At 45.6% G+C, this 20,088-nt stretch overlaps 1 pseudogene; it reads left to right on the top strand.

Annotated features, from left to right (window-relative positions):
* Nucleotides 1-1,383: 1,383 nt before the first annotated feature.
* Nucleotides 1,384-5,383, top strand: LOC114808995 (annotated as a pseudogene).
* The last annotated feature ends 14,705 nt before the right edge of the window (nt 5,384-20,088 follow it).

Genomic DNA, 20,088 nt, shown 5'->3' with positions numbered 1-20,088 from the left:
GGAAAGAGAGAAGGGAGGAGAGGTAGGAGGGGGCAAGGTGATGGAGAGCCTTGAAGCCCAGAGTGAGAAGCATGATCCTTTGATTCACAGGCTTGTGCTCTATTCACTACACCATGTCCTGAGTACTCAAGGATCCCAGCTTCTGAAGGGAAGGCTGCTCCTTCCAGTCCCTTGTATGGAGTTACTAGAGTTTCCAGTTCCTATTCCTGAGTGTCCACAAGCATCTAGTCCCTGATATGAGCAACCATGGCATCTGATCCCTGTCTTGAAAGAATGCAACTTACCAAAGTTATGTAAGTATGAAATTCCCCTCTGCATCCTAAGAAAGAAAAGAGTATTGTGATAACTTGAGGGCAGATAAAAGTAATTCTATAAGAGAACACACTTATGTCCTCCAATGCATGCTGGAGACTTGTTCCTCATGCCATCATTGAATTAAACTTTGAATAACAATTGTTCAGTAGCTATTACTTTGGGTGGTTCCACTAGGACAAGAATTTCCTGGGAATTAAGCTAAAATTCTGGTCAGGGAAAGTCTGACCCTGCTCAGTGATTCACAAATTGTAGTGGCAGTAGTAATAGTATGTATTAAGTGTGTATTATGTGCAGAGCACTGTGCTAAGCTCTGGAATAGAATATTCAGGTGGAAATTAGACAAGGACCCAATCCTTTGAGGGTCTCACAATCAGTGATTATAGTTGGAGAAGAAGACTAGAGACAGATATGTTGGGACCAGTGAAACACAAAAACATTCAAACACCATAAGGGAGAAAGACAAGTTTGCCATCAAAAAATTAACAAATCTGAAATCAGTGGGGAGCCATGGCTAGAGGAGTAGAATATTTCCTCAAGATTCAGAGTCCAGAGAAACAGCTACCACAAGCAATGACCTATTCCACAGTATCTGAAGCCTCATTCTGCATGTGTTTTCCTCATTCCCACCAGGATGGTGGAAAGCAAGACTGGAAGGGGTCTCCTAGATGGTGCCAAGGGGAGGGGGCACCAGTCCTGGATGTTGGGAGGGAAGGCAGCTTGTCCAGCTATGGTGAAGGGGGCTGAGATCACATAGAGAGGTGACACTGCAAATGCCAGTTGTTTTGTTCTGTTCTGGAGTTGAAGAGGGGCCAGGAAGGCACAGCATCAGCTTTTATACCCCCACGTGGGGCTCCTAGAGCATGCCAGGGGGTTGGTAGAGAGGTCCACAGCCAGCAGTGGGTGGAGCAAGGGCTGAGTGCCTGAGGGATGAGGGCCCTACGCAAGGGGGAACATTTTCCTCATTTGCAGAGGAAAAGAGGTGTATTGAGAATTTGAGTATATCCTATTTGATTTTCTATATCTCTTTTAAGATGTTCCAAGCTGTGAAGTTGTGAGAAATGTAAGAAAATGTATTTCAGTGACCTGGTATTAAACATTTTCTTCCTGGCCCAGACTGGAATTGGGCCTTGGGGGAATTGATCATTGTTTGTGCTCTTCATCAGTGACATCATTTCTCAGACTCAACAGAAGAAGTCCAGGGACCTGATCCTCACCCACCTCACTTTGGCCAAAATGGTGACGCTTCTTACCCCAGGCTGCCCCAGGGAGGTGATGGCTTTTGGGGTTGGAGACTCTTGTGGATAATAATGGGTGTCAAAAAGTGCTGTTTATCAGTATAGTGGCTAGGGGCCTTTCCCTCTGCACTACCTGTCTTCTGAGTGTTTTCCAGGTCATCATAAATCCCCACAACTCCTGGTGGGCTCAGCTCAAGCCCAGAGCCCCCATTGTATCCTCCCTTCCTTCCTTTTCTTCTGGATCATCAACATGTTGGTAGCTGTGAATTTTCTAAAACCAGTTGCTGTCACCAAGAACGTCACTATTACTGTCAATCATTACAGTTGAAAATCTTGTTTTAGTTGACTCCAGGTAATATTTTTCCATGTTTGTTTTTTTTCTGAGAGCCATTCATTCAATCATATTTACTGAGTGCTTACTGTGTGCAGAGCACTGTGCTAAGCACTTGGAAAGTACATCTTGGCAACACATAGAGACAGTCCTACCCAACAGTGGGCTCACAGTCTAGAAGGGGGAGACAGACAACAAAACAAAACAAGTAGACAGGCATCAATAGAATAGAAATAGAGCATTTAGTAGAAGAGTGCTTGGCACATAATAAGCACTTAACAAATACCATCATTATTATTATAAATAGAATTATATATATATACATCATTAATAGAATAAATAGAATGATAAATTTGTAAAAATATACAAGAAGTTCTGTGGCTGGAAAGGGGGTAGGGAAGAGGGAGGGAGTGGGACATTGGGGAGGGGAGGAGGAGCAGAGGAAGAGGGCTCAGTCTAAGGAAGGTCTCCTGGAGGAGGTGGAGCTCTCAGTAGGGCTTTGAAGGGGGGAAGAGAGCTAGTTTGGCAGATGTGAGGAGGGAGGAACATTCCAGGCCAGAGGTTAGAATGTGGACCAGAGTCCAAGGCGGGACAGGCAAGAATGAGACACAGTTAGGAGATTAGCAGTAGAAGAGTGGAATGTGTGGGCTGGGCTGTAGGAGAGAAGAGAGGTGAGAAAGGAGGGGGCAAGGTGATGGAGAGCTTTGAAGCCAGTAGTGAGAAGTTTTTGATTCAAGCAAAGGTTGATAGGCAACCATAGGAGACTTTTGAGGAGGGGAGTGACATGGCCATGGCATGACTCTTTGAGATGTCTTCTTTGTGTCCCTCATGAGCTGGGCCAATGGCTATATAGTGACTGTGCTACATCGACACCGTAAGCAAGTCCAGCATTCATTCATTCAATAGTATTTATTGAGTGCTTACTACGTGAAAAGCACTGTACTAAGGGCTTGGAATGTTCAATTTGGCAACAGATAGAGACAATCTCTGCCCATTGACGGGCTTACAGTCTAATTGGGGGAGACAGACAGACAAAAACAATAGCAATAAATAGAATCAAGGGGATGTACATCTCATTAACAAAATAAACGGGGTAATAAACATCTATACAAATGAGCGACGAGCAACAGTGCTGAGGGGAGGGGAAGGGAGAGGGAGAGGAGCAGAGGGAAATGGGGGAAAAAGGGGGCTTAACTGAGGGGAGATGAAGGGGGGGCAGAGAGGGGAAAGGGTAAGCTCAGTCTGGGAAGGCCTCTTGAAGGAGGTGAGCCCTCCGTAGGGCTTTGAAGAGGGGAAGAGAGCTAGTTTGGCCGAGGTGAGGAGGGAGGGTATTCTAGGACAGCGGAAGGATGTGGGCTAGGGGTCGACAGCGGGATAGGCGAGAACGGGGGACAGTGAGGAGGTGGGCAGCAGAAAGAGAGAAGGGAGGAGAGGTAGGAGGGGGCAAGGTGATGGAGAGCCTTGAAGCTTAGAGTGAGAAGTTTTTGTTTCGGGCGGAGGTTGATTGGCAACCACTGGAGGTTTTTAAGAAGGGGAGTGACATACCCAGAGCGTTTCTGCAGAAAAATGAGCCGGGCAGCGGAATGAAGAATAGACTGGATTGGGGAGAGACAGAAGGAAGGGAGATCAGAGAGAAGGCTGACACAGTAATCCAGCCGGGATATTATGAGAGTTTGTACCAGTAAAATAGCCGTTTGGGTGGAGAGAAAAGGGCGGATCTTGGCGAGACAGGCAGGTCTTGGTGGCGGATTGGATTGTGTAGGGTGAATGAGAGAGCCGAGTCAAGGATGACACCAAGGTTGCAAGCTTGAGAGACGGGAAGAATAGTCATACCATCCATCGTACCATCCACAGTGATAGGGAAATCAGGAAGAGGACAGGGCTTGGGAGGGAAGATAAGGAGCTCAGTTTTGGACATGTTGAGTTTTAGGTGGCGGGCAGACATCCAGGTAGAGACGTCTTGGAGGCAGGAGGAGATACAAGCCTGAAGGGAGGGGGAGAGGACAGGGGCAGAGATGTAGATCTGTGTGCCATCTGCACAGAGATGAGAGTTAAAGACATGAGAGCGAATGAGTTCACCAAGGGAGTGAGTGTAGATGGAGAACAGAAGAGGGCCAAGAACTTACCCTTGAGGAACCCCTACAGTTAGAGGATGGGAGGGGGAGGAGGAGCCTGCGAAGGAGACTGAGAATGAATGGCCAGAAAGATAAGAGGAGAACCAGGAGAGGATGGAGTCTGTGAAGCCAAGGTGAGATGAGGTGTGGAGGAGAAGGGGATGGTCTACAGTGTCAAAGGCAGCTGAGAGGTCAAGAAGAATTAGGATAGAGCAGGAGCCATTGGATTTGGCAAGGAGGTCATGGGTGACCTTTGAGAGAGCAGTCTCGGTAGAGTGGAGGGGACGGAAGCCAGATTGGAGGAGGTCCAGGAGAGAATTGGAGTTAAGGAATTCTAGACAGTGAGTGTAGACGACTCATTCTAGGAGCTTGGAAAAGAAGGGTAGAAGGGAGATAGGGTGATAACTGGAAGGGGAAGTGGGGTCGAGAGAGGGATTTTTTAGGATGGGGGAGACATGGGCATGTTTGAAGGCAGAGGGGAAGAAGCCATTGGAGATGAGCAGTTAAAGATAGAAGTTAAGGAGGGGAGGAGGGAAGGGGTGATGGTTTTTATAAGGTGAGCGGGAATGGGGTCCGAAACACAGGTGGAGGGGGTGGCACTTGCGAGGAGGGAGGAGATCTCCTCTGAGGATACTGCAGGGAAAGAAGAGAAAGTAAGGGAGGGGGTGGGGGGGGGCGGGAGGCAGAAGGAGGAGGGGTGACTTTGGGGAGCTCAGACCTGATTGTGTTAAGATTCGTGATGAAGTAGGTGGCCAGATCGTTGGGGGTGAGGGATCGGGGAGGGGGAGGAAGAGGGGGCCTGAGGAAATAATTAAAGGTCCGGAACAACTGTGGGGGGGTGACGGGCATGGGTGTCAGTGAGGGAAGAAAAGTAGTTTTGCCTGGCGGAGGAGAGGGCAGAATTAAGGCAGGAAAGGAAAACTTTGAAATGGATAAGGTTGGCTTGGAACTTCTTCAGCAGGGCTCAGCAGCTCGAGCATAAGAGCGTAGGAGGCAGACAGAGGCAGTGACCCAGGGCTGTGGGTTAGTGGAGCGAGAGCGGCACATTCACAGCAGTAGCCAGACCCACAAATTTTCCCCAGGGACTGGAGCCAGCCAGATCTTCCTGCTCCTGGTCTCCTGCTTTGTTTGCTTTTATTCCTCCAACAGCAACATTGCTCTTTTAAATTATATAGGTGAGAAAGACCTGATATTTTTTTTTCTTGGCGATGTTTCTTGGTTCTGGTTATGCCTTCTTCTAACCCTTGGTTCTGATCAGCAAAGATCCCCGGGTTCCCAGATCCCAGTGTGGATCCAAGAAGACATGAGGCCTTCCTGTTGCCATTCATCCCTATGCAGAACTACAGCCTTCCTCCTTATCTATTTCTCTGCCTACAGACCTAATGTGAAGGAAAGCACATATTATGGCATGACACTCAACCTTGCTAGCCCTATACATAGAGGTATGGGAAAAAGACGTCAGGAGTTGTTAGAAACTCACTTTGAAACTCACTCCCAAGGACTCCCACCACAAGTAAAAGCTAGTCTGCTCAAATACTTGACTATTGGCTCCACCTAGAGCATAGCCAATCCCAGGAGAGGATTGGAGCTTGTTAGTGGTGGAGCAGAAGCCCCTCAACCATTTTAAAGTTAATTGGGATGGAGTAAGCCCAGGATCAGCATGCAGGAGCAAAGGTTCTCCAGGATGGTGTCCAGAAGGTAGAATTCCTGAGGACTGAGTCAGTCACCCCTGGGGAGCAGGAAGTGATGATGTATCTCGGCAGCAGTTTCACCCTGGCAACTAAAAATCCTGACAAAGGATCCAGATGGGAGGATGAACCAAGAGAGACTGAGGGGAAAGAATCAGATGGACATATGCAGAGAGAGCAGAAAGAGTCGTAGTGAAAGGGAATGTGGTAGAGGGAAAGGAAAGGCATTTTTGGCTTAAAATTGTTTTATCTTGTTAGCTAATACCTGGAGATACTCTCAAGAGTCTGAGTCCACCTGCAAGTGGCACCTGGAGTCATTTCTGTCAGGAGAAGAGCTGAGAACACCTCTTTCCACCACATGTGGGAGAAGCTTTATTCCACTGGTCTTATTGTTCTCCCAAGAGAAAGAGAAAGAGCAGCTGGAACCTCCAGTGAGAGAACTAATAGGAAGGACTTCAGTCTCTCCCTCTATCTGTGTGCATGGCTTCTCTTTCACCACTGCCTCCAAAATGAAGGTGTCCAGACTTCTCTTCCCAAATGGAGTGGAGAGATCATTGTTCTCAAGAAAAATGGCAGTAAGGTTAATCAGTCATCCTAGGCAGTGGTGACAATGTGGTCTAGAGGAAATAGGAAGGGGGATGGAGGTCAGGAGGCAAGTGTTCAATTCCAAGCTCTGACACTGGCCCACTGCATGACCTTGGGCAAGTCACTTGCTTCTATGGGCCTCATGTTCCTCATCTCTAAAATGAGCATAAAATAGATGCAAATAAAATGAGGATAAGATAAAATGCAAATCCTTAGCATATGCCCCTGTATTTAGCCCAAATTAAATATTTCATAAATGCCATAATTATTACTATTTATCTAGGATCTATTCTTTTTCTGCACTATTCATCCCTTACCTACTTCCCCCTTCTACAATACTTTTTCACCATCCAGTCTCTCTGAAACATTGTTTACAGTGACATAACTGCTATGAAGTACTTAGGAAAACACTTCCCCAGAGCTCTCTATACAAATTCCAAATAACCTATTTCAGGATCACAACACATACAAGTATTCAATATCACAAGTAAATCAACCGAGTATAGCGATTTGGACATAGGTGAACTGCGGATGCGGTCATATAGTGTATATATTATCTATTACTCTTTTATTAATGATGTGTATATATAATCTATTATTCTATTTTTCTTGATGGTATTGATGCCAGATTACTTGGTTTGTTTGGTATTCTGCCTCCCCCTTTTAGACTGTGAGCCCGTTATTGGCCAGGGATTGTCCCTATCTGTTGCTGAATTTGTACATTCCAAGCGTTTAGTACAGTGCTCTGCACACAGTAAGCGCTCAATAAATACAATTGAATGAATGAGTATATGGGGAGGCAGTTCCAAACAGGAGGGAGGACATGAACAAGGGGTCGATGGCAGGTGAGGTGAGAGCAAAGGAAGGTAAATTGGTAAGCATTAGAGGAGCGAAGTGGGCAGACTGCATGGTAATGGAAATAGAGTGAGGATAAGTAAGGGAGAGCAGGCTGACTGAGTGCTTTGAATCTAATAGTGAGGAGTTTCTGTTGGATGCAGAGATGGCTGGGTAATTATTGGCTATCTTTGAGGAGTTGGAAAATATATGCAGAATCATTTTGTAGAACGGTGATCTGGGCAGCAGAGTGAAGTATGGACTGGAGATGGGGGAGATAGGAGTCTTGAGAGGTTAGCAAGGTAATAAAGTGATAACAATATGGGTAGAGAGGAAGGAGTGAATTCTGGAGATTTTGTGGAGATGGAATCGACAAGATTTAATAACCGACTAAATATATGGATTGAAGGCATTGAGATGAATTAACTCATTCAATCATATTTATTGAGCATTTACTTTGTGCAGAGCACTGTACTAAGTGGTTGGACAGCATATTTCAGCACCAAATAGAGAAAATCCCTGCCCTCAAATAGCTGACAGTCTAGAAAGGGGGGAGACAGACATCAAAACAAGTAAATAGGCATCAGTAGCATCAATAGAAATAAATATAATTATAGGTATATACTCATTAATAAAAAATAAATAGAATTATAAATATATACATATATACACAAGTTCTGCTGGGGGGGGTAGAGGAAAGGGAGCAAGTCGGGGTGATGGGGAGGGGAGGGGGAGCAGATGAAAAGGGAGGTCTAGTCTGGGAAGGCCTCCTGGAGGAGAAGAGCCTTCAGTAGGGCTTTGAAGTGGGAAAGTGTGATTGTTTGGAAGATTTGAGGAGGGAGGGCATTTTAGGCCAGAGTTAGGACATAGGCCAGGGGTCGATGATAGGACAAGTGAGAACAAGGCACAGTGAGAAGATTAGCAGCAGAGGAGTGGGGGCTGTATGGGCTGGGATGTAGAAGGAGAGAAAGGAGGTAAGGTAGGAGGGGGCAAGGTGATGGAGAGCTTTGAAGCCAATAGTGAGTAGTTTTTGAATCAAGGATAATGCCGAGGTTGCAGGCTAGTGAGGCAGGAAGAAAGAACATGTTGTCTACAGTGATGTGAAAGTAGGCAGGTGGAGAGAATTTGGGAGGGAAGGTGAGAAATTCTGTTCTGGGTATGTCGGACATGAAGTCATGGCAGGACATCTAAGTAGATATGTCTTGAAGGCAGAAGGTAACAAAAAATTGCAGAAAGGAGAAGTCAGGACTGGAGATGCAGATTTGGGAGTCATCAGAATAGGGATTGTAGTTGAAACTGTGGGAATAGATGAGCTCCCCACAGGGACCCAGACCAGGATGTGAAGGGTCCCCTAAGAGTGGGAAGTAGAGGAGAAGCTGTCAACAGGGATCAAAATAAAGCAGCCAGAGAAGTACAAAGAGAATCAGGAGAGGACAGGGTCAGGAAAACCCAGGTTAAATAATGTTCCAGGAGAAAAGGGTGGTCTACAGTGTAAAAGGTGACTGAGAGCTCAAGGAGGATTAGGATGGAGTAGGATTTTTTGGATTTGGCAAGGAAGAAGTCGTTGGTGACTCTGGAAACAGTAGTTTTAGTGGAGGTGGCTCTTTGAAAGTAGAGGGGAAAAAAGTCAAACACTTAGTGCTTTAACAACTATTTATGAAAATGATAACAAAAGAGACAGCAGTTGCAAAGTACATTCCATTTCCAATTTTCAGATTCCATATTGAAAGCTCAAGAATGGTGGCATAAAGAGCATAGGATCTTCCACAATGCTCTGCTCTAGTGATGGTGATGGGAAGTCTTAGACAGGTTATCTTAAACTGTGATATAGCACTGCCTTAGTTTGATGCAGCTTTCACTGAAAACAAAATAGCTATTGACACCACCAAGAGAACTGGGCTTAGGTGTCAAAGGCTTTTGTATGGTCCATGAAAAATTCCAGAGGACTTGGTGTTTCTCCCCACCCTACCCTGCCTAGAGGACTTTGGGCAAGTCACTTCACTTCTCTGGGCCTCAGTTCCCTCATCTGTAAAATGGGGATTAAGACTGTGAGCCCCACGTGGGACAACCTGAATGCCCTGTGTCTACCCCAGCGCTTAGAACAGTGCTCGGCACATAGTAAGCGCTTAACAAATACCAACATCAAATAGAGGTAGTCAGCTTGCATTCCTCCTCTTCCTTCCTTCCGCTACTTTGCTCTCCCTTCACATCACTCCGCTGTAATGTCTCCCATAGCCCACTTGCCCAGTAGAGCAGCCATCTCCACTGACATTACAAAACTCAGCCCCTTTCTGACTGGGAAGGAAAGAATAGTAAATTCCCTTTTACTATGTGACTCTGAACATAACTTTGTGTGCAAGTGTATGAGGTTGCATTTGAGGATATATATATTTGTATTACTTTTTATAGGTCATGTGGCATTTGAGCTTGGTTATGATGATCATGATAATAATAGTAGCAATGATGATAATATTTGTTAAGCACTTATTATGTGCCAAGCACTGTACTGAGTGTTGGCGTAAATGAAAAACAATTACATTGGGCACAATTCTAGTCCATAGGGACCTTAAAATCTAAACAGGAAGAAGAACAGGGAGAAGAAGAACATCCCCATTTTACAGTTGAGGAAACTGAGGCATGGAGAAGTTAAGGGATTTTCCTATAGTCACACGGCAAGGCAGATGGTAAAACCAGGATTAGAACCCAGTTCCTCTGACTTCCAGGTCTGGGCTCTTTCTACTAGGCCACAAGGAAGGAAAAACATTTAAAGTAAAGGAAAGAGAAGAACTTCAGAATCAGGGCTCCTTTGTAATTTCTGCTAGTTTGGCTACATATGTACATAAGGTAAATACAAAATCAGTGATTTTCTAATGAAGAAGCAGTGGGGAAGCTTAGGGATGCAGCGTGATCTACTAGATAGAGCACGGGCCTGAGAGTCAGAAGGACCTGGGTTCTAATCCTGCCTCTGCCACTTGCCTGCTGTGTGACCTTGGGCAAGTCACTTAACTTCTCTGTGCCTCAGATACCTCAATTGTAAAATGGGGATTAAAATTGTGAGCCCCATGTGGGGCAGGAACTCTGTCCCACCTGATTTGCTTGAATCCACCCCAGAGTTTAGTTAAGTGCCTGGCACATAATAAGCACTTCACAAGTGCCACAATTATTATTGTTGCATTATTATTATTATCATTATTGTTATCTCCCTCCTAACATTCCTTTCCCAATTCCTCAAATTAGTTGTTTAAACACACCGCTTCCACTTTCTCTCCTACAATTCTCTCCTTAACCCCCTGAAATCTGGGTTCTGCCCCACTCCATGGAAATTGCTCTCTCTAAGGCCACTAATGACTTCCTTCTTGCCAAATCCAATGGTCTCTACTTTATCCTAATCCTCTTCAACTTCTCAGCTGTCTTTGAAACTAAGTACCACCACCAATCAATCATTCAATTAATGGCATTTATCAAGCTCTTATTGCGTGCAGAACAATGTACTCAGCCCTTGGAAAAGTATAGTGCAATAGAGTTGGAAGATATGATCCTTGCCCATAAGGAGCTTACAGTCTACAGGTGGAGTTTACACCCCTGTCCTGCATGTCCTCCCAACCTTCCCAACATCCTGTGGGAAGCTTTCCATTTCTCCTCCCTGGGGTTGAAATGCATTTCTGCAGAAAAAAAGGTGTGAGAGCAGCCTGTGGTCAGGTCCAGTTATGCTCAGAATCTTGGGAAAAATTGATGGTAAAACAAAGGTCACAGGCCACTGGGCACTGAAATTAGGACACACAGAGCAGCCTGAATATGTTGAATTCATCCCATGATGGCCCTGCTTGAGGCCATGATTAAGGTTTTAGTCTTAACAAAAATACTTCATTATACTTCACCACCACACCGAAAAGGAGGCTTTTGCCATGCCCCTCCCTTTCCCGCTCTTTGAAGGTGGATGCAGCCCTGAAGATCCTGATGGTGGGGAGGGGTTGGACTGACAGTGATAACAGCTGCAGGGGTGAGTTAGCAGGCTTTCTGGGAGAGGGGCATTATCAGCCAACCATGGAAAAAGAATTCAGGAAGCAACTCAGGGCCTTATCTATGGTTGCTAGTCACTGAAAATACAGCGGACAGCAAGGGCAGGGGTTGGGCAGTGCAGCTACTCCCCTCCTGAGCCCTTTGTTAACAGGGGCACTGCCCCTTCATTGCTGAAACCCTCATATTGCATTTCCTCCATTCGATAATGCCCACTTTTGGGCTATTGCTTAAGTGGGTTTCAAATCCAACTGATTCCAACCTACTTCCAACATTGCTAAAGCGAGTAGCGCTGATTTGCGAAGCAAAAGTCATCAGATTCTGCTATGCAAGAACCATGGTGAAATACAGAATCTGGGAGTTTTGGAGGGTGAGTTTAGAGAGTAAAAGGGGAGAATGGAGGGGAGATATGGAGAGGTAATGAGTACAACCCGTGGCTCAGTGGAAAGAGCACGGGCTTTGGAGTCAGGGCTCATGAGTTCGAATCCCAGCTCTGCCACTTGTCGGCTGTGTGACTGTGGGCAAGTCACTTAACTTCTCTGTGCCTCAGTTCCCTCATCTGTAAAATGGGGATTAAGACTGTGAGCCCCATGTGGGACAACCTGATTCCCCTATGTCTACCCCAGCGCTTAGAACAGTGCTCGGCACATAGTAAGCGCTTAACAAATACCAACATTATTATTATTATTACAACCGTTAGTATGGTGTTCCTAGCTTGCTTCCACCTCCAAGGTGCCACTGTAGCCTCGTGGCACTTCTGTGGTCCTGGTCCCCTTGGCCACCTAACTCGCCCTACTCCAATGGGAGGTGCGATTATGACTGTGGCAGTGAAGTCCCAGTAGGTGGTAGCAAGATATCAGGAACTGGTTTCTCGTGGGCCTTTATCACTGCAACCTTCCTGCCCCAGGAAACATGAATGATACAGAAGGAGAGAGTGTGGAGCCTTTTGATTGTTTGTTTTTATTCATTCATTCATTCAACAGTATTTATTGAGCGCTTACTATGTACAGAGCACTGTACTAAGCACTTGGAATGTACAATTTGGGAACAGATAGAGACAATCCCTGCCCAGTGACGGGTTTACAGTCTAATCAGGGGATCCAGATGGACAAAAACAAGACAACATAATCACGATAAATAGAATCAAGGGGATGTATACCTCATTAACAAAATGAATAGGGTAATAAAAATATATACAAATGAGCACAGTGCTGAGCAGAGGGGAAGGGAGAGGGGGAGGAACAGAGGGAAAGGGGGCTTAGCTGAGGTGAGGTGTAGGGTGAAAGGGGGCGATTTTTATGGTTTTTGTAAGTGGATACTATGTATCAGGCATTGTACTAAGCCCTGGGGGTAGATGAAAGCTAATCAGGTTGGACATAGACCAAATCCCATATGGGGCTCATAGTTTTAATTCTCATTTTTCAGATGAGATAACTGAGGGCCAGAGAAGTGAAGTGTTGTGTTCTCTAAGTGTACAACTCTCTCTGGCCATGCTAGAAGTAGGTCTTAATCTGTTGGAACTCCAATCCGGCAGACAGGTGGCAGATCAGGGATAAGAACCCAGGTCCTGGGGGCTCCCAGTCCTGTTCTCTATCCACTAGGCCATGCTGTTGTTCCTTGGAGCACTGGGAGTTTTGTATGCAAAATGCAAGAAATGCAAAAACTCCTCTACCTCTCTCCTGGCCATTAATCAGCACACAGGAGCCATCTGAGAACCATTCTATGCTCACAATGGCTTTTACATGTCGAGATTAAAACTGATTCTCTTCTGAAACCCCTGACAGGAGGTGATCCAAACTAAAATCGCTGAGGAGTCTTTGTACCTGAGGTCCTGGAAATGGGAAGATTGGATCTCTAGGAGAGAGTTCTTCAAGGACAAGCAGTCATGCCTCTGACCTTAAAGCTGTGGTTAGGAGCTACAGAGTTCCAACTGAAAGCCCTGAAACCTCATTAGCAGAGAAAGGGTTTTATTCATTCTTTCAATGCATTCAATTATATTTATTGAGCGCTTACTCTGTGAGAAGCATTGTACTAACTGCTTAGGAGAGTACAATACAACACTAAACAGATATAATCACTTCCCACAAAGAGCTTAGAGTCTACAGGGGGAGAAAGACATTAATATAAACACATAAATTACAGATATGTACATAAGTGCTGTGGGGAGAGGAGGCAGGATGAATTAAGGGAGCAAGTTAGGGCATCACAGAGGAAGAGGGAGAAGAGGAAAGGAGGGCTTGGTCAGAGACCACTTCTTGGAGGCTTTGAAAGGGATGAGAGTGATTGTCTGTCAATTATCAGGAGATAGGGCATTCTGAGCCAGAGGCAGGACATGGGTGAGAGGCTGGTGGTGAGATAGATGAGATCAAGGTACGCTGAGAAGCCTAGCATTAGAGGTGTGAAGTAGTGCAGGCTGGGTTCTAGTAGGAGAGTAGCAAGGTGAGGTAGGAGGAGACAAGGTGATTGAGTGGTAAACCAACCAATGGTAAGGACATTCTATTTGATGCAGAGGTGGATGGGCAACAACTGGAGGTTCGTGAGGAGAGTGGGGACATGGTCTGAACGTTTTTATAGAAAAATGTTCTGGGCAGCAGAGTGAAATATGGACTGGAGTGGGTAGAGACAAGAGGCAGGGAGGTCATCAAAGAGGCTGACAGTAATCTAGGCTTGGTAGGATAAAAGCTTTGACTAATAAGGTAGCAGTTTGGATGGAGAGGAAAGGTAGGTTTAGCAATGTTGTGCAGATTGAACCAACAGGATTTAGTAATGGAATGAATATGTGGGTTGAATGAGAGAGTGGAGTCAAGGTTAGGGGCTTGTGGGTCAGGAAGGATGGTGGGGCCATCTACAGTGATGGGAAATTCAGGGAGAGGACAGGGTTTTGATAGGAAGATAAAGAGCTCTGTTTTGGACATGTTAAGTTTGAGGTGACAAAAGTACATCCAAGTAAAAATGTCTTGAAGGCAGGAGGAAATATGGGATTGCATATAGGGAGAAAGATCAGGGCTGGAGATGTAGATTTGGGTACCACCCTCATAGACATGGTAGTTGAAGCTATGGGAGTGAATGACTTCTCCAATGGAGTGGATGTAGATAGAGGATAGTAGGGGACACAGAATTGAAACTTGAGGGACTCCCAGAATTAGGGGATAGGAGACAGAAGAGAAGCCCACAAAAGACAGAATGAGTGGCTAGAAAGAGGACAGTGTCAGTGAAGCCGAGGTTGGATAATATATCCACGAGAAGGGGGTGGTCAACAGTGTCACAAGCAGCTGAGAGGTTGAGGAGGATTAGGATGGACAGGAGGCTGTTAAATATGACAGGAAGGAGATCATTGGTGACCTTTGAGTGGGTGGTTTCTGTGGAGTAAAGGGGAGGGAAACCAGATTGGAGGGGATCAAGGAGAGAGTCAGAGGAGAGGATATTGACACAGCATGTGTAGATAACTCATTCAAGACTTTTGGAGTGGAATGGTAGGAGGGAGATGGGGCGATAACTGGAGGGAGCCGTGGGGTCAAGGGAGGGTTTTTTTAGGGTAAGGGAGACATGGGCATGTTTGAAAGAACCCACTGAAGAGGGTCATTTGAAGATGGCAGTTAGGGAGGGAATAATGGAGGGGGGCAAGTGTTTTGATCAGAGAAGCAGAATGGCATAGTGGGCCTGGTAGTCAGAAGGTCACGGGTTCTAATCCTGGCTCTGCCACTTTTCTGCTTTGTGACCATGAGCAAGTCAATTAATTTCTCTATGCCTCAGTTACCACATCTGTAAAATAGGGATTGAAACTTTGAGCCCTACGAGAGACAGGGACTGTGTCCAACCCAATTTGCTTGTATCCTCCCAAGCACTTAGTACAGAGTCTGTCACATATTAAGTGCTTAACAAATACCGTAATTATTATTATTATTATTTTTGTTATTAATTAGGTGTGAAAGGATGGGGTCGGGATCATGTCTACCAATTATTTCAAATAGTACTCTCTCAAGCACTTAGTACACTGCTCTGCACACAGGAAGCACTCCTTGAATACAATTTATTGTTTGTTAGATTGATTAAGCTATCTGCCTCCAGTTGGCGAATCTCCCCATCAAGAACCTGAAACTCCACACACTGATAGCTTCTGAACAGCAGGTGACAGTGCAGAGTGTGGCATGCAAAGCTGGCCGAACAACTCTCCCAGTTCCCCCCATCCCAAGGAGCTTGAATTAGGGTTTGTGAAGTCAGTCTGGAAAGGGACTGGGAACCAGGAATGGGGAAATGCTGGGGTTGGTGGCTGAGACCACCCTGGTTCTTCTCTCTGTGCCAGACGGGAAGAGGTGAGTGTGGTGAGGTGGAGGAGAGAGGGAAGGCTACTTATTTTGATTTTTCAGAAACCTTCCTTTTATCTTCCTTGGGCTTCTGTGTGTCCCACTTTGATCCCCCTGAGTCTCCACTCTTGGGAGAGAGAGAAAGAAAGAGAGGGAGCGAGAGAGAGAGATCCTATTCATTCATTCAGTATTATTTATTGAGCACTTAGTATGTGCAGAGTACTGTACTAAGAGCTTGGAATGTACAATTCAGCAGTAGGTAGAGATAATCCCTGCCCAATGATGGGCTCACAATCTAATTGGGGGATACAGACAGCAAAACAAAAAAGAACAAAACAAAAACAAGACAACATTATCACGATAAATAGAATCAAGGGGATGTACATCTCATTAACAGAATAGAGTAATTCGTGGGAAATAAACAGAGGGGGTGGTCCTGACTGTCAGGATATGTTCACTAATAAAATCCTATCTATTGGAACCAATCGGAGGAGGTATTTCATAATTGGGCGTAAGTCAACCTTTCATCTGGTAGAAAATGGTCAAAGAAGTTTCTTGGTCCTTTGTACTTTAGCAAGGCTCATTTTGCCTGTGTATCCTACAAAAAGCAATTCAAGGACTAGTTATGAAAATCCACATACACCCCATCCCTCCATCTCAGGGCTAAAGTCCTTCCCCATTTGGAGCAGAGACCGCTGGGAGTCCTGGTAATAAAGGAGTGGGGTGGTAGGTTCCATTCTTCCTGGGAGGTCATGGAGATCAGCTTTAAGGGGCTCAAGCCGGTTGCTACTTGTCCAAGCCCCTTGAGGGCAGGGGATATATGTCATATTGCTGTGGTACTTGTTAAGCAGTTAGTAAAATTATTCACATTCAGAAGATGTTCTCTAAATAGCACCAATGGATAGGTAGAATGATGGATGGATGGATGGATGGATGGATGGATGGATGGATGGATGGATGGATGGATGGATGGATGGATGGATGGATGGATGAGGAGAAGGGGAGGAAGGGAGGATGTCTCTCCCCACTCCAGTCCATACTTCATTCTATTGCCTGGATCATTTTTCTACAAAAACGTTCAGGATATGTTTCCCCACCCCTCAAGAAACTCCACTGATTGCCCATCCACCTCCACATCAAACAAAACCTCCTCACAGTTGGCTTCAAAGCACTCAAGCATCTTGCCCTCTTCTAACTCACCTCACTACTCTCCTACTGCAACCCAGCTCACATACTTCGCTCCTCTAGTGTTAACCTTTTCACTGTTCCTCCATCTCATCTATCTCGCCACCAACCCCTTGCTCACACCCTGCCTCTGTCCTGAAATGCCCTCCCTCCTCCAATACTACAATCACTCTCCCCCATCCAAAGCCTTATTGAAGACACATCTCCTCCAAGGAGCTTTCTCTGATTAAGCCCTCCTTTCCTCTTCTCCCACTTCCTTCTGTGTCACCCTGACTTGCTCCCTTTATTCATCCCCCTTCCCATCCCCATATTACCCAGGTACATATCTACAATTTATTTACTTATATTAATGTCTGTCTTCCCCTCTAGACGGCAAGCTCACTGTGGGCAGGGAATGTGCCTGCTTATCATTATGTTGTACTCTCCAAAGTGCTTAGTACAGTGCTCTGCACACAGAAAACACGCAATAAAAATGATTGAATGAATGAGTGAAAGGATAGCTGAAAGGGAGGAGGGGAAGAATGGGTAGGCTGGTTAGTGGTTAAAGAGGTGGGTGGATATAAGGGTTGAAGGAGAGAAAATAGTTATGAATAATGCTGAAACTTCAGGTGTGTGAGACCAGGAGGAAGGCATTTCTCGGTAGTCAGTGGTGATTAGGAGAAGCAGCGTGGAAAGAGCACGGACTTGGGAGTCAGAAGTCACGGGTTCTAATCCCGGCTCTGCTGCTTGTCAGCTGTTTGACTTTGGGCAAGTCACTTCACTTCTCTGGGCCTCAGTTACCTCATCTGTAAAATGAGGATTTAGACTGTGAGCCCCACATGGGACAATGTGATTACCTTGTATCAACCCAGCACTTAGAACAGTGCTTGGCACATAGAAAGCGCTTAACAAATGTCATTATTATTATTATTATTATGACAGGAGAGGGACAGGAGAGGATTTCGGTGGAAAGTTAAATTCATTCTTATGCGTGTTGAGTTGGAGGTATTGGCAGGACATTCAAGTAGAAATATACTGATTACTGGAGGAAATGTGAGATTGCAGAAAAGGAAAGAGGTCAAAGCTGGGAGGGCAGATTTGGAGTCATCCATGTTGAGATAGTGAGGCTATGGGACCCAGAACTGAGCCTTGTGGGATCCCCTCGGTTAAGGGGGTGGAAGGCAGAGGAAGAGCAGTAGAAAGTGACCAAGAAGAATCAGCCAGAGAAGTAGGAGGAGAACCATAAGAGGACAGTGTCAGAGAAATCAAGGCTGAACCATGTTTACAGGAGAAGACAGCGGGAGAAGTGGTGGTAATAGCATTAGTCATTATAGTAGTAATAGTAGTTGTAATATTGTAGTAACAGTGTTCATTAAACACATACTTGTATAGAACTCTGCACTAAATGCTGGGAAAGAATATAAAGGTGAGAATTAGACCTGGTCTAGGTCTCACGATCTATGAATCTAGAAGGTCAGGGGGACTGAAAGCAGACAGATTAGGAGCAATAAAGCAAGAAAACATTAAAATGGCAATAAGACAAAGAGACTCTGCAATACATAAAATGTGCCTATTATAAGCAGCACACAGGAAAGTGGTCCACACTGTCCAAGATAGCTATGATATCAAAGAGGAATTGGATGAGGTAGATTATTTATGCCCCTCACAGGGTCGCACTTTGGCGTTTCCAGTACTCTACCAGTCTCTTCCACAGGAGGGAGAGTCAAGCAGAGGCATATCCATTCCATTCCTAGCTTGGGCAATGGCTCACAAGTGGAAGGCAATCTGCTAGAAGTCAAAACTCACCTGTGCTGGGCAGGAGCGGCATGGGAGAGAGTCGAAGGTGGAGATTCAAGTTTATTGCACGGTAAATCACTTCTATATTTTTACCAAGAAAACTCTATGGATACAATACCAGAATGATTGCAGTTGGAGGTAGCACGATGTTGTGGGAGAGATGTATCCGTGGCATCGCTGTGGGTCAGAGTTAGTTCAATGGCATAAGACTAGATATGACAAGCTATGGATCGAGTATATGGCTCAACTGGTGAAATCAGAAATCAGCTAATCCCAAGCAAGTAGCATTAACAATATTTACGTTTGATGTTTTAGGCATATGATCCTAATAATTCTGATATTTATCAAAGGCTTACTATGTACCAAGAACTGTATTAAGTGCTGAGGTTAATACAAGATGATAGGCTTTGGACATAGGCCTTTTCCCATTGAGGCTCACAGTGTAAGTGGGCAGAAGTTTCACTGGAGGAGATTTCCTGTCTCCTTTCAAAAGCCAATTCCTCTACATGCGCATCAGACCCCATTCCTTCGCACCTTATCAAAACTCTCAGTCCCTCCCTTCTTCCTCCCTAATAGCCATCATGAATCATTTGCTCTCCCATGGCACCTTCCCCACTGATTTCAAAAATGCCCATGTCTCCCCTACCTAAAAAGAACCCTATGGCTCCCTGTAGTTATCACCCCATCTCCCTCCTACCATTCCTCTCCAAAATTTTTGAGCAAGTTTTCTGTACCCTCTGTCTCAAATTCCTTTCCTCCAAATATCTCCTGGAATCCTTCCAATCTACCTTCCAAAGCCTTCACTCCACAGAAACCCGCCTTCTCAAATGTCACCAATGATCTTCTTGCCACATCCGATGGCTATTAGTCCATCCTAATCCTCCTTGACCTCTCAGCTGCCTTCGACATGGTCAGCCACCCCTTTCTAATGGAAATGTTATCCAACCTTGGCTTCACTGACTGTCTTATACTGGTACTCCTCTTATCTTTCTTGCCATTTATTCTCAGTCTCATTCATGGGCTCCTCCTTTCATTCATTCATTCAATAGTATTTATTGAGCGCTTACTATGTGCAGAGCACTGTACTAAGCGCTTGGGATGAACAAATCGGCAACAGATAGAGACAGTCCCTGCCGTTTGACGGGCTTACAGTCTAATCGGGGGAGACGGACAGACGAGAACAATGGCAATAAATAGAGTCAAGGGGAAGAACATCTCGTAAAAACAATGGCAACTAAATAGAATCAAGGCGATGTACAATTCATTAACAAAATAAATAGGGTAACGAAAATATATACAGTTGAGCAGACGAGTACAGTGCTGTGGGGATGGGAAGGGAGAGGTGGAGGAGCAGAGGGAAAAGGGGAAAATGAGGGTTTAGCTGCAGAGAGGTAAAGGGGGGGTGGCAGAGGGAGTAGAGGGAGAAGAGGAGCTCAGTCTGGGAAGGCCTCTTGGAGGAGGTGAGTTTTAAGTAGGGTTTTGAAGAGGGGAAGAGAATCAGTTGGGCGGAGGTGAGGAGGGAGGGCGTTCCAGGACCGCGGGAGGACGTGGCCCAGGGGTCGACGCCGGGATAGGCGAGACCGAGGGACGGTGAGGAGGTGGGCGGCAGAGGAGTGGAGCATGCGGTGTGGGTGGTAGAAAGAGAGAAGGGAGGAGAGGTAGGAACGGGCAAGGTGATGTAGAGCCTTGAAGCCTAGAGTGAGG

The sequence above is a fragment of the Ornithorhynchus anatinus genome, unplaced genomic scaffold (assembly GCF_004115215.2).
Source record: "Ornithorhynchus anatinus isolate Pmale09 unplaced genomic scaffold, mOrnAna1.pri.v4 scaffold_88_arrow_ctg1, whole genome shotgun sequence".
Lineage (NCBI taxonomy): Eukaryota > Metazoa > Chordata > Mammalia > Monotremata > Ornithorhynchidae > Ornithorhynchus > Ornithorhynchus anatinus.
Note: the sequence above shows the minus strand (reverse complement) of the source record. Positions and strands in the feature narration are given on the sequence as shown.